General features: G+C 40.5%; 1 long non-coding RNA gene across 1 annotated transcript; it reads left to right on the top strand.

The window, feature by feature from the left end:
- The first annotated feature begins 7,539 nt into the window (after window positions 1–7,539).
- Window positions 7,540–8,280, top strand: LOC137174647 (uncharacterized). The gene is made up of 2 exons (XR_010925431.1): window positions 7,540–7,983; window positions 8,110–8,280. It is a non-coding gene; the product is annotated as an uncharacterized lncRNA (long non-coding RNA).
- Window positions 8,281–12,252: the final 3,972 nt, after the last annotated feature.

The raw sequence follows: 12,252 nt of genomic DNA on the forward strand, positions 1-12,252 counted from the left end.
AGCGAGGTGGTGACACAAGCACCAAGCCCCACGAATATCATCTTTGAGACATTAAAGCAGCTGCCACAAAAAAAGATGATGAACCCCAAGAATCCATACAGTTGCATGGCAACAGAGTGGTAGGTTAAGCAGTCAGTGTGACTTATTGCTGCCGTGGGAACAGAACGTTGTTGCCTCCATTGTTGGTATCCCAGGTAGAGGACGAGGATGAGGACAGGGAGGAGGAGGATGTTGATGATGAAGAAAGCAGATAAGATGTAGATGTGCGAACTGCTAGTGAAGCATTTCAAGAGAAGATCGATGGAGGAGTTGGAGGAGAGTTGAGCAGAGGAAGAGTTGACTGACATATTTGTGTACATGGAGGCCTGAAGAGGAAGACATGGAGGAAATAAATAATCTGGATACTAAAAAGCTGCTCAGTAATCATTAAGCTCAATGTTCAGTTTAACTTCAATGTCTCAAGTTTGTGTTTTTGACAAGACAGTTTCCTCTCAGACTCACAGAGCTGGAAGTTTAGAAATATATCTGCTTCATTAGACTATTTTGCATTTGTATCTATAAAGATTTAAACAGTTTATATTCAATGATTTACAAATAGTCTTAAGTTAACAAGAAATATTTAATGGTAGATCTTGAATAGATTTCTAAAAATCTTCAGCAAATCACAAGTTAAAGTCACTTTAACTAGTGATTGCTAAAGTACGACCAATTTAGCAATAAAAATACAAACATAAAAAGGCTGAACATGTGCTTTAATGCAAAGCAGAAGGTATCAACAGTATTAATGTATAAAACTCATCATGGAAACAACATCACCAAAGAAAATCAATTTTTAAAATCTGAGAAATGAACTCAACTTTGTTTCTTCGGCTTCAACAGCAGTGTGGATTTTACATTAAAAGCAACAAACAGTTTAGAAAAGTAAATGTATACACATTATTTATTTAAATTAAACCATAGCAAAGTTTAAAATTACCGTAGCAAAGTTTCTGTGTGATCGTCCTTCTCTTGCGTCTTCAAACTCTGACTGCTGTTCACTGATATTTGCTGCAGATATATATCGTAATACTTGGTACTTTTCCTGGTAAATTGCAGCAGGCAAATTCATTTTTCACATTATAGTTCAACACGGAGGTGAGAGTGGAGGATCAGTGGCACCAATATTTGAATACAATGGTAATCTTCCCGACATTAGTTTCTCACATGTGCTGCATGAACTGTATAGAGATTATACAACCAAAACTCATTCAAGCCCACAGAGGAAGTTATTTTAAACATTTATTCATTCATTTAAATACAGTAATTATAATACAACTTTGCTGATTACATCATACAGAAGTTCACAATCTTAAAATATAAGTAAAAGTTGTTCAAAGTCTGTCATTAACTGCTTTATGTACATTGGTGTCAACAGTGCAGCAACTTTCCACTATGGTTCATTTAATCAGTCCATTAAGATGAACATTGTGCAGGCTTCAAATGATGCATAAAGGAAGATGAGACTATTCAAATCAAATTGTATCATCTAGCCCAGCACACCTGTGTGTACACGCGTTAACCTAGCACTACCTCCAAGGTCACCAGTCTCCTAATGCTACTAACCGCTGTATCCCAGTTCAAGGCAACACTAGCTGCACTATCGTGCTCTTTACTGGATTTAATTAAGGTTACCCAGGAAAGATAAGCCAAATACGTCAGTTTTTTCTCTTGTAAAAGTGAAATTAAACTACTCTCTAGCTTGCTCAATCAATGTTTCTCTCTCTGTGTCTCTCTCTGTCTCTCTTTCTCTTGTCTGTTTTAAAATGAGTCAGGAAGCCGCATGCACATTAAAATCATGACCGGAAAAAGAAAGTAATTGTCTCTCGATGAAAAATTACTTTACATTCATGTAATAACTATACAAATGTCAATTAGATGTAATCTGCAAGATAAATAAAGAAAAAGAAAAAAATCTGTTATAATGATCAATTTCACCCAGATGGACATGATCATTATAAGCAGTTTCCACTGTTGTATATGAACATCATTTCTAGGAGACAGGGTTTGGGTGTTTTCTACATATTCCTGTGTCTCTGACTATCCTATTATTAAAACTCAAAATCACTTTTGCTGACTCCTACATTACCACATTTAACCCAGTATTTGAATTATTTTAACTTATTTGAATACCAGCTTTTTGTTGTTCAGAATTTACGGTACACTACGGTACACAACCCTCATCCTGATTCAGTGTTTTGTTTACAACATTGTAGTTTTCCTGCCCGGTGTAGAAACAGCAGAGGTAACACTAAACTGCTGGGCAGATCGAACCACATTACTGACACCAACAACACACAGTTGTCACCGGGGCTCAGCAGTGGTATATAAGAAGTCACATTACAAATCAGATTCCCCAAAAACCTAAACCACAGCACTCCCATTATGACCATGATGGTGTTGAAAGCCCTCTGCTTTGATTGGTCAACCCGCTCCCTGTCTCCAACCACTTCCCCCGGACCCGGACGCTTGAGAGCGCAGAGAACAGAAATGCAGCAAAAAGAGATGACAATTAAGACAAAAGCCGTAAGGCATAAATACATGATCATGCTGAAGAATGTAGAGCTAGCTACAAATACAATAGTCAGACATGTGCAAAACAGCCAAACACATCCAATGCTGATATTCCCAATCCTGACCCCGCCAGGCTTTTTCAAGTCCAGGTAGGTGATGGGGTGAACAACAGCCAGGTAGTGCACCACACACATCTGGAGGTAAATCAGAGTCTGTCTGAGGGAGGTTACGACCCAGGTAACAAGCCCCGAGAATATCATCTCTGGGTTATTAAAGCAGCTCCCGCAAAAAAAGATGATGAACCCCAAGAATCCAATCAGCTGCATGATGACGGAGTGGTAGGTTAAGCAGTCAGTGTGACTTATTGCTGCCGTGAGAACAGAACGTTGTTGCCTCCATTGTTGGTATCCCTGGTAGAGGACGAGGATGAGGACAGGGAGGAAGAGGATGTTGATGATGAAGAAAGAAGAGAAGATGTAGATGTGCAAACTGCTAGTGAAGCATTTCAAGAGAAGATGGATGGAGGAGTTGGAGGAGAGATGAGCAAATGAAGAGTTGACTGACATATTTTTGTATGTGGAGGCCTGAAGAGGAGGAGAGAAGAAGAGGAAGACATGGAGGAAATAAATAATCTGGATACTAAAAAGCTGCTCAGTAATCATTAAGCTCAATGTTCAGTTTAACTTCGATATCTCAGCTTCTGTTTCTAAGACTCACAACACAGTTTCCTCTCAGAGTCTCAGAGCTGTAAGTTCAGAAGTAAATCTGTTTGCTTTCATATCTATGAAAATGTAACCAATTTATATAACAAAAATTATTTCATGGTAGATCTTAAAAAGATTTTTAAAAATATTCAGCAATTCACAAGTTTAAATTCAATTCAACTAGTGATTGCTAAAGTACAACCAATTTAGCAATAAAAATACAGAAAATATAATAAAAGGCTGAACATGTGGTTTAATGTGTAAAAACATTAAAACACAAGCATGTAATGACTTTGCAAACCATAAATTACAGACTGTATTAATCTATAACACTTATCTTGGAAATAACATCACCAAAGAAAATCAATTTATAAAATATGAGAAATGAACTCAACTTTGTCTCCTCTGCTTTCAGTCATCAACAGCAATGTGGATTTTACATTAAAGGCAAAAAAAGTTTAGAAAAATAAATTAATACACATTATTTATTTAAATTAAAGAAGACCTACCGTAGCAAAGTTTCTGTGTGATCGTCCTTCTCTTGTGTCTTCAAACTCTGACTGCTGTTCACTGATATCTGCTGCAGATATATATCGTAATACTTGGTACTTTTCCTGGTAAATTGCAGGCAAATTCATTTTTTACATTATAGTTCCACACAGAGGTGAGAGTGGAGGATCAGTGGCACCAATATTTGAATACAATGGTAATCTTCCCGACATTAGTTTCTCACATGTGCTGCATGAACTGTGTAGAGATTATACAACCAAAACAAGCTGAAGCACACAGAGTAAGTTATTTTAAACATTTGTTTATTCATTTAAATGCAGTAATCATAACTTTGCTGATTACATCATACAGAAGTTCACAATCTTAAAATATAAGTAAAAGTTGTTCAAAGCCTGTCATTAACTGCTTTATGTACATTGGTGTCAACAGTGCAGCAACTTTACACTATGGTTCATTTAATCAGTCCATTAAGATGAACATTGTGTCGAGTTCAAATGATGCATAAAGGAAGATGAGACTATTCAAATTAAATTGTATCATCTTGCCCAGCACACCTGTTTCTAATTTCCTGTTTTATACTTAATCATATAAAGTACCGGTGCACAAAACCAAACAAGAAAATCAGTCAAAAACAGATAAAAGCAGCATAAATACATCCAGTTTAGGAACAGTATTTAAATAGCTCTCATAATTAAAAGACATGTTAAAATCTAAAAGGTCATGAAGGTCATATTAAAAAGTTCATTCATGCCTCTCATTTACATTACTAATGTGTGAGACAAACTTGTTACCCAGCTAGACCCAGTTCAGGAGTTCAAAGGCAGATGTTGGCTGGAATGAAGTTGCACTAAAAGCACAGATGTTGCCCAGTAATGGAGATGTACAGATCGTTATCTCTCCATTTACTTGTTGGCTTTTAATGTGAAATAACATCACACTATAGAGTTTCACTGACAGTAGCTTGACGATCAAAAAACATCAAAGTAGAAGCAACTGGAAAGAGTATCACAAACCTGTGGGTGCAGATAACCAAGACTACTTTCCTCTTCATCTTAGTGCCCCCTTGATTTGTCAGCACATTTTTGATTAGATATTTAAGAGATAAGAGATACAATTCGAACTACATGGAAAAGTGCCATGGCTCTTACTGCAGCAACTACTGTTCAATACCTAAGCTTCATTTTTGGCAAAAAAAAGCCTAAAGTTTAATTTGCACTAAATGCTTTTCTCGAATCTCTGAATTTACTGGTTTACTCCCAAGTCACAACACAATAACATTTCAAACTGATGAAGTTGTCTCAATTCTGACAAAAAGTTATTAAGTTTCTGTGCTGCTCTCTATATTGACGCCTCAAAAGCATTTTCTAACATTGATTATAAAATTCTTAACAAACTAGTTTTTTGGTCTGAAATGTAAGTCTGTTGTGGTTGATAGTGCTGAATCAAGCCTTCATGTAGTCAGTAATGGGGTGCATGAGGGATCTATTCTTGGTCCACTGTTACTTTATATATAAGAGCAATACTCTCCCTAATCTGTACCTCAGTGTCTATTTATTTGCAGATGACACAAATTCATATGTTCCTGGTTCAAGTACAACCTAGTCTGCCTTTTGTAATTTCTGGATATCACTTAATATTAGACTTCTTTTAAATGCAAATAGACCATAAACATAGCGTTCCAACTCTGTCTCTTATACAGCTAAATAGTTTTTTCCAGTTGTGCATGTACGTTTGCTGCTTGGATTATGTTCACAGGCAATGATTTATTTTGTTTTTAAATAGATTATGCGTTACATTTATGTACAATATGTAAGTCGTATTTTCAGTTAAACATAAGATTAAAAGACACCAACACTATGATCTTTTTCTAAACTCAACCAAGTGCTGCCAGTGCTTAATATAACCATTAAAAAGTTTAACAATGCTGTAGTAACTACGAGTGGATATTGCACTGCAAGATCGAATATTTTAGCAAAAAAACGCTAAAATGCTTTACTCGTACAGTATGTTCAGTATTAACATTTTAACAACTTGCCAGATTGGTTAAATCACAACACTTTTGTATTATGTTGACAGAAAAGGTAATTACTAATTATTATTAAAAAAAATCACTCTTATGGACTCAATGACTTTTCATATTTGTCTTGACAGAAATTTAGTAATTATTTCTAGTTGTACTAAAAGCACAGATCTTGCACATTAATATAGATTTAAAGGGCGTAATCTCTCCATTTCCTTGTTAGCTTTTAATGTGAAACATCAACACCATGTTGAGTTTTATTGACGGTTGCTTAATGATAAAAAAAACAGCAAAGTAGAAGTAATTAGAGACAGTATTGCACTTCAAGATTGGATATTTTGGTGGGAAAAAAATGAGAACGTTTTACTATTGCAGCAATGTTACATTCCCTTCAAAACATATTTGCTGTTCCAAATGAGTAGTATATAAACATAATTTATGGGAGACAGGGTTTGGGCATTTTCTACATTCCTGGTTCTCTGACTATCCTATTAAAACAAATCACTCTAGCTGACTCATATATTACAAAATTTAACCCACTATTTGAATTATTTTAACTTATTTGAATACCAGTTTTTTGTTTTTCAGAATTTATTATACAATACTCCAAACCTCACCTTGATTCAGTGTTTTGTTTACAACATTGTAGTTTTCCTGCCCGGTGTAGAAACAGCAGAGGTAACACCAAACTGCTGGGCAGATCGAACCACATTACTGACACCAACAACGCACAGTTGTCACTGGGGCTCAGCAATGGTGTACCGTACATCACATCACAAATTAGATTCCCCAAAAACCTAAACCACAGCACTCCCATTATGACCATGATGGTGTTGAAAGCCCTCTGCTTTGACTGGTCAACCCGCTCCCTGTCTCCAACCACTTCCCCCGGACCTGGACGCTTGAGAGCACAGAGAACAGAAATGCAGCAAAAAGAGATGACAATTAAGACAAAAGCCATGAGGCACAAATACATAATCCTGCTGAACATAGAGCTGGCTACATATGTAACAATCAGACATGTACACAACAGCCAAACACACACAATGCTGATATTCCCAATCCTGACCCCGCCCGTCTTTTTCAAGTCCAGGTAGGTGATGGGGTGAACAACAGCCAGGTAGTGCACCACACACATCTGGAGGTAAATCAGAGCCTGCCCGAGCGAGGTGGTGACACACGCACCAAGCCCCACGAATATCATCTTTGAGACATTAAAGCAGCTGCCACAAAAAAAGATGATGAACCCCAAGAATCCATACAGTTGCATGGCAACAGAGTGGTAGGTTAAGCAGTCAGTGTGACTTATTGCTGCCGTGGGAACAGAACGTTGTTGCCTCCATTGTTGGTATCCCAGGTAGAGGATGAGGATGAGGACAGGGAGGAGGAGGATGTTGATGATGAAGAAAGCAGATAAGACGTAGATGTGCGAACTGGTAGTGAAGCATTTCAAGAGAAAATCGATGGAGGAAGATGAAGAGGAAGCGTTGACTGACATATTTGTGTATGTGGAGGTCTGAAGAGGAGGAGAGAAGAAGAGGAAGACATGGAGGAAATAAATAATCTGGATACTAAAAAGCTGCTCAGTAATCATTAAGCTCAATTGTTCAGTTTGTAGCGGTTTGGGCAATTCGTATTATCCTCAACCCCACAAAGGATACATGGTTAACTCATGACCCACAAAAAAAATGCTTTCGAAAGACCTTGTGGTATTGTATAAACAATATAAATAACACAAAATGGCTAGTGCGGACACACGGAGATTCTGTGTTCTAATGGTGGACATGTCACCCACCATCCCCTCCAAATGTTGGGAGCACTTCCAGACCTCAGACTGTAAGTGCGTGATATTCTGTAACACAGGGCTTAGAGTTTCCTTCATCGCCTTTAATAGGTCTGCATGGTGGCTTTGCAAGCGCCAGTTCAATGTAACCGAGTACTGTTCACGTACATAATTGAACTGTTTATCCATGGCCGATCTCAACTGCCGCAGTTGCTCCTCATAGTATGCCGTAAGATCCTTGGTCACAACACCTAGAGCAAGCTTGAGTTCCTCCTTATGGTTGCTCTGTGCCTCTGAAAGGGACTGGAATCCTTCCTGGATGCTAATATGCCAAGATTCCTGGGCCAAGTGCTTGGGCCCTGACCCAGTGGTGGCTTCCGATGAAGCAGCACCACCTTGCGGCAGAGCGAGCAAAGGTAGCGTCAAGTCGGAGTCCCCACACAAATCCATGTCCAATAACGAGTGATTTGTCATAGGTGAACCAGAGATTGGTAGAGGATCCTTTAATACTCCCCCAACTAACACAGAACTTTCTGCTTCAGGTCCAGTTTTGTGAGCCTCAGAGGGGAGGTTCAAGATATCCTCCAGAGCTGAAGCCATCCTTTGCATTGAGACACAACCACAACCCACAACCAATAATGATTGTTTGCAGTTTTTTTTGTTTTGTTTGTTTGTTTGTTTGTTTACATACAATAAAACAATTTTTCCCACAACACAGTCTTTTTTTTTTTTTTTTTTTTTTTTTTAGTATTTTAGGGTTCTTTGAACATTGGGCGCCATTTTTTATGTAGCGGTTTGGGCAATTCGTATTATCCTCAACCCCACAAAGGATACATGGTTAACTCATGACCCACAAAAAAAATGCTTTCGAAAGACCTTGTGGTATTGTATAAACAATATAAATAACACAAAATGAACACTTAAATAGAGTTAATAAGGACAAACACACCACCATTTGAATTTCCCAAAATCATATTAGAGCACTCACACAAAAAACAAAACTCTTCCACCAATCAGTCCAGGTCCATAAACAAAAATAGTGCTCCGTTCCGGGTTTTCCCCGTTTCTCAATACAGTTCCGTTTAAACAGTCCAGTTCCAACAAAATAATCCGCCTCGGGTTTTCCCGGAATTCCAAACAAAAATAAGGAAGTCAGTTCAGTTCTTCACCCCAAAAGCCCAGTCGAAAGAAAAAAAAAAAGAAGAAAGATAACGAAAAGAGTACAGTGAAGTCCCCCGGCCTAAGCCGACTCACGGTTCAGGGGACGGGTGGCAACGTGCGTTGTCCGGCGTTGAAAATACGGACGATTTGGTGTATTCGTGGCGATAGGCAGAGAGGCTGCAGTATCCACGGCTCGCGGGCAACCAAGGTAGATTTACCGACGCGGACTGAAACGCGCGCTAATCGCCAAGGATAGGCTTACTCCGGACATGAGGGTTTCTCTCCTGCTGTTGCACACACCTCAACCCCCGCCATACTGAATTAAATCTACTGGTAGAAAGACGGAAGAGGCGGGACTCCGAGGGAGTGGCAACGTGGAGCTAGCTCACTGGCTGACTGGGCTAGTGGGGTGTGGAAGTAAGTAAAAAAACAACAGAAAACAGAATGGGCAATCGTATACCAAAACATAACATATATTTACAGCATGAATGTAAGGCATTTGCCTAGTCCCGAACATAGTTCAAATCCCCATTATTATTATCTTTTTTATTCTGTGGGATTGATCGCCACACTCTTCCCCCCTTAACAAAAAAAAGAAAAAAAAAGAAAGAAAAAAGAAAAAAAACCCAAAATAGAGCTATATCAATATCAGCCCCCCCTTTTTTTTTTTTTTTTTTTTTTTTTTTTTAATTTTTTTTTTTTTTATAGGTCTATTAGATTCTTACCCTTCTCCCCTGACTCTCTCAAACTTTTGGTTTTTATTTTCATTTTCTCAGGAGGCCTAGATGTTACCATAGGAGGACTTGCTGGAAAACCAAGGAAATCCTCATCCATGGTTTCTTCTTCAAATATCTCCCTTAACTGCCTGTTTTGCTGCTCTTCCACTTGCTGAGCAGTGGGGTAACAAGGCTTGAGGTGGGAGATGTGTACTATTCTCCGGTCTGTTCCACTCTCCTCCAGCACCACTTCATAGTTCAGAGGCCCCACTTGCTGAAGGACACGGTAGGGGCCCTGCCACTTGGGAGCAAGTTTCGCTGTGAAGGCTTTTTCTGCTTTGGAAAAAGGATGGGCTCGTAGCCAGACTCGTGCTTTTTCTGCCAAACACGCTTCTCTGCGATGCTTATCATAATTTCTCTTCTGTCGCTTACGGGCCAGAGAGAGATTCTTTGCAACAAAAGCTTTGAGGTCATCAAGCTGTGTGATTTTTTGGTAGACAGACGAGTCGGGCAGGGCATTTCTGGGCTGCAGCAAGACATCCAGCGGTCCCCTGAGTGGTCGCTGTAGGTTGAGTTCAGCCGGTGTGACTCCTGTGGACTCCTGAACAGCAGAGTTCAAGGCAAACCTGAACTCATGAAGGTGTTTATCCCAGTTTTTGTGCCTGGAGCCCACATAGGAGGCCATCATAGTTTTTAAGGTCCGATTCACTCGCTCTGTCAAATTTGTCTGTGGGTGGTAAGCCGATGTGAGTTTGTGTGACACATTCCATGTTTCACAGGTAGCCTGGAAGATGGAGGAAACAAATTGAGAACCTCGGTCAGAGAGAATGTACTCAGGTATTCCCCATCTGGTGACAATCTCCTGGATGAGAATGCGTGAGATGGATTCAGCAGTGGCGTTCCTTAAAGGGAAGAGCTCCACCCATTTGGAGTAATAATCCACAAAAACCAGTAGGTAAACATTTCTGCTTGAACTCCTGGGGAACGGACCCATTAAGTCCATGCCCAACATTTCCCAGGGACGGCATACCAGTGTTTGCTGTAGTTTTCCAGCTGGTTTGCGGCTTTCCGGTTTGTATAGTTGACAGACTTGGCAATTTGTCACATGTTGTTTGACATCCCAGCTCATTTTGGGCCAGTAAACCAGATTCTGCATCCTCCTGTATGTTTTGTATCTACCCAGGTGGCCAGCAAGGGGGTCTTCATGGAATGATGTCAGAAAGTGGGAACGCAAGCTCTCAGGTATGTATATTTGGTATATGGTTTTATATTCCAGTTTCACAACCCGATAAATCAGATCCTCAAAAATGGTGTACAGAGTGTTGTTGTTTGCTTGCATTTCCCCCTTCTCTTGGATGTTTTCATAGAGCGTCTGACACTCAGGGTCGTTTTTCTGGGCATTCCACACCTCTTGGACAGTGATGGGCATATCCTCTGGAAACTCTGGTTTGCCAGACACCATTGTGGCGCAGAGAGGATAGTGAGTAGTGTCAGATCCATCACATGGAGCTCTAGATAGGGCATCTGGCACAGTATTATATCTGCCTTTTCTGTACTCCACCGTGAAGGTGAACTCTTGAAGCCTGAGAGCCCACCGGATCAGACGGGTGCTGGGTTTAGTGGTCTTAAACACCCATAGGAGCGAAGAATGATCCGTAACCACTGTAAAGAGGCGTCCTTCCAGATAAACTCTCCACTTCTCCACAGCCCAAACCACAGCCAGACACTCCAGCTCTGTAGTGGAGTAGTTTTTTTCAGCTGGGTTAAGGCTGCGGCTGCCATAAGCCAGGATTTCTTCGGTCCCATTGTTAGTGCGTTGAACAATCACTGCACCCAGCCCTACCTCACTGGCATCAGTGTAAACCAGGAATGGAAGATCAAAGTTCGGATGTCCGAGGATAGGAGGATTCGTTAGATGCTTTTTGAGAGTATCGAAGGCAGTTTGACATTCAGGGGACCAGCAGAACTTGACCCCCTTTCTTTTCAAGGCATTGAGGGGCTCTGCAATTTGTGAAAAATTTGGCACAAACCGATGGTACCATCCCGCCATTCCCAGGAACCGCTCCAGAGATTTCCTGTTGGTGGGCACAGGGAAGTTCTGGACAGCCTGGGTTTTCTCTGGCTCCACCTGAACCCCCTGTGCTGACACAACGTGTCCAAGGAATGTCAGAGAGGTACGGAAGAACTTACTCTTCTTTACATTAACAGTGAGCCCTGCCTGCCTAAGCTTGTCCATGATGGTTTGGACATCCCTGAAATGTTGCTGCCAGGAGTTGGAGTAAATGATGATGTCATCCAGATACACAAAACACGTTTCTCCCTTGAGTTCGCCCAAGACAGTGTCCATAAGCCGCTGGAAGGTGGCTGGTGCGTTTTTCAGGCCAAAGGGCATCACCTTGAACTGGAATAGGCCGTATGGACAGATGAAAGCGGTCATGGCTCGGGATTTTGGATCCATCTCCACTTGCCAGTATCCACTGTTGAGATCCAGAGCAGTGAATACAGTGGCTCCAGCAAGGGACTCAAGGATTTCCTGGATGGTAGGGAGGGGATAGGCATCAGTGAGAGTTCTGGCATTGGGTTTTCTGTAATCTACACAGAACCTAGGCTTTCCGCTTTTCCTGGGGACGATCACCACTGGAGAAGCCCATGGGGAGGATGAAGGTTCTATAACTTTACTTTCCAGCATTTCATCCAGAAGCTCCTTTAAAACCTTCTGTTTTGGTGGAGAGAGACGGTAGGGTTTCTGTTTTATTGGCATATCCTCCGTCATGAACATTTGATGCTTGAGTAGTCCTGTGCGCCCGA

The sequence above is a fragment of the Thunnus thynnus genome, chromosome 22, assembly GCF_963924715.1.
Source record: "Thunnus thynnus chromosome 22, fThuThy2.1, whole genome shotgun sequence".
In the NCBI taxonomy this organism is placed as follows: domain Eukaryota; kingdom Metazoa; phylum Chordata; class Actinopteri; order Scombriformes; family Scombridae; genus Thunnus; species Thunnus thynnus.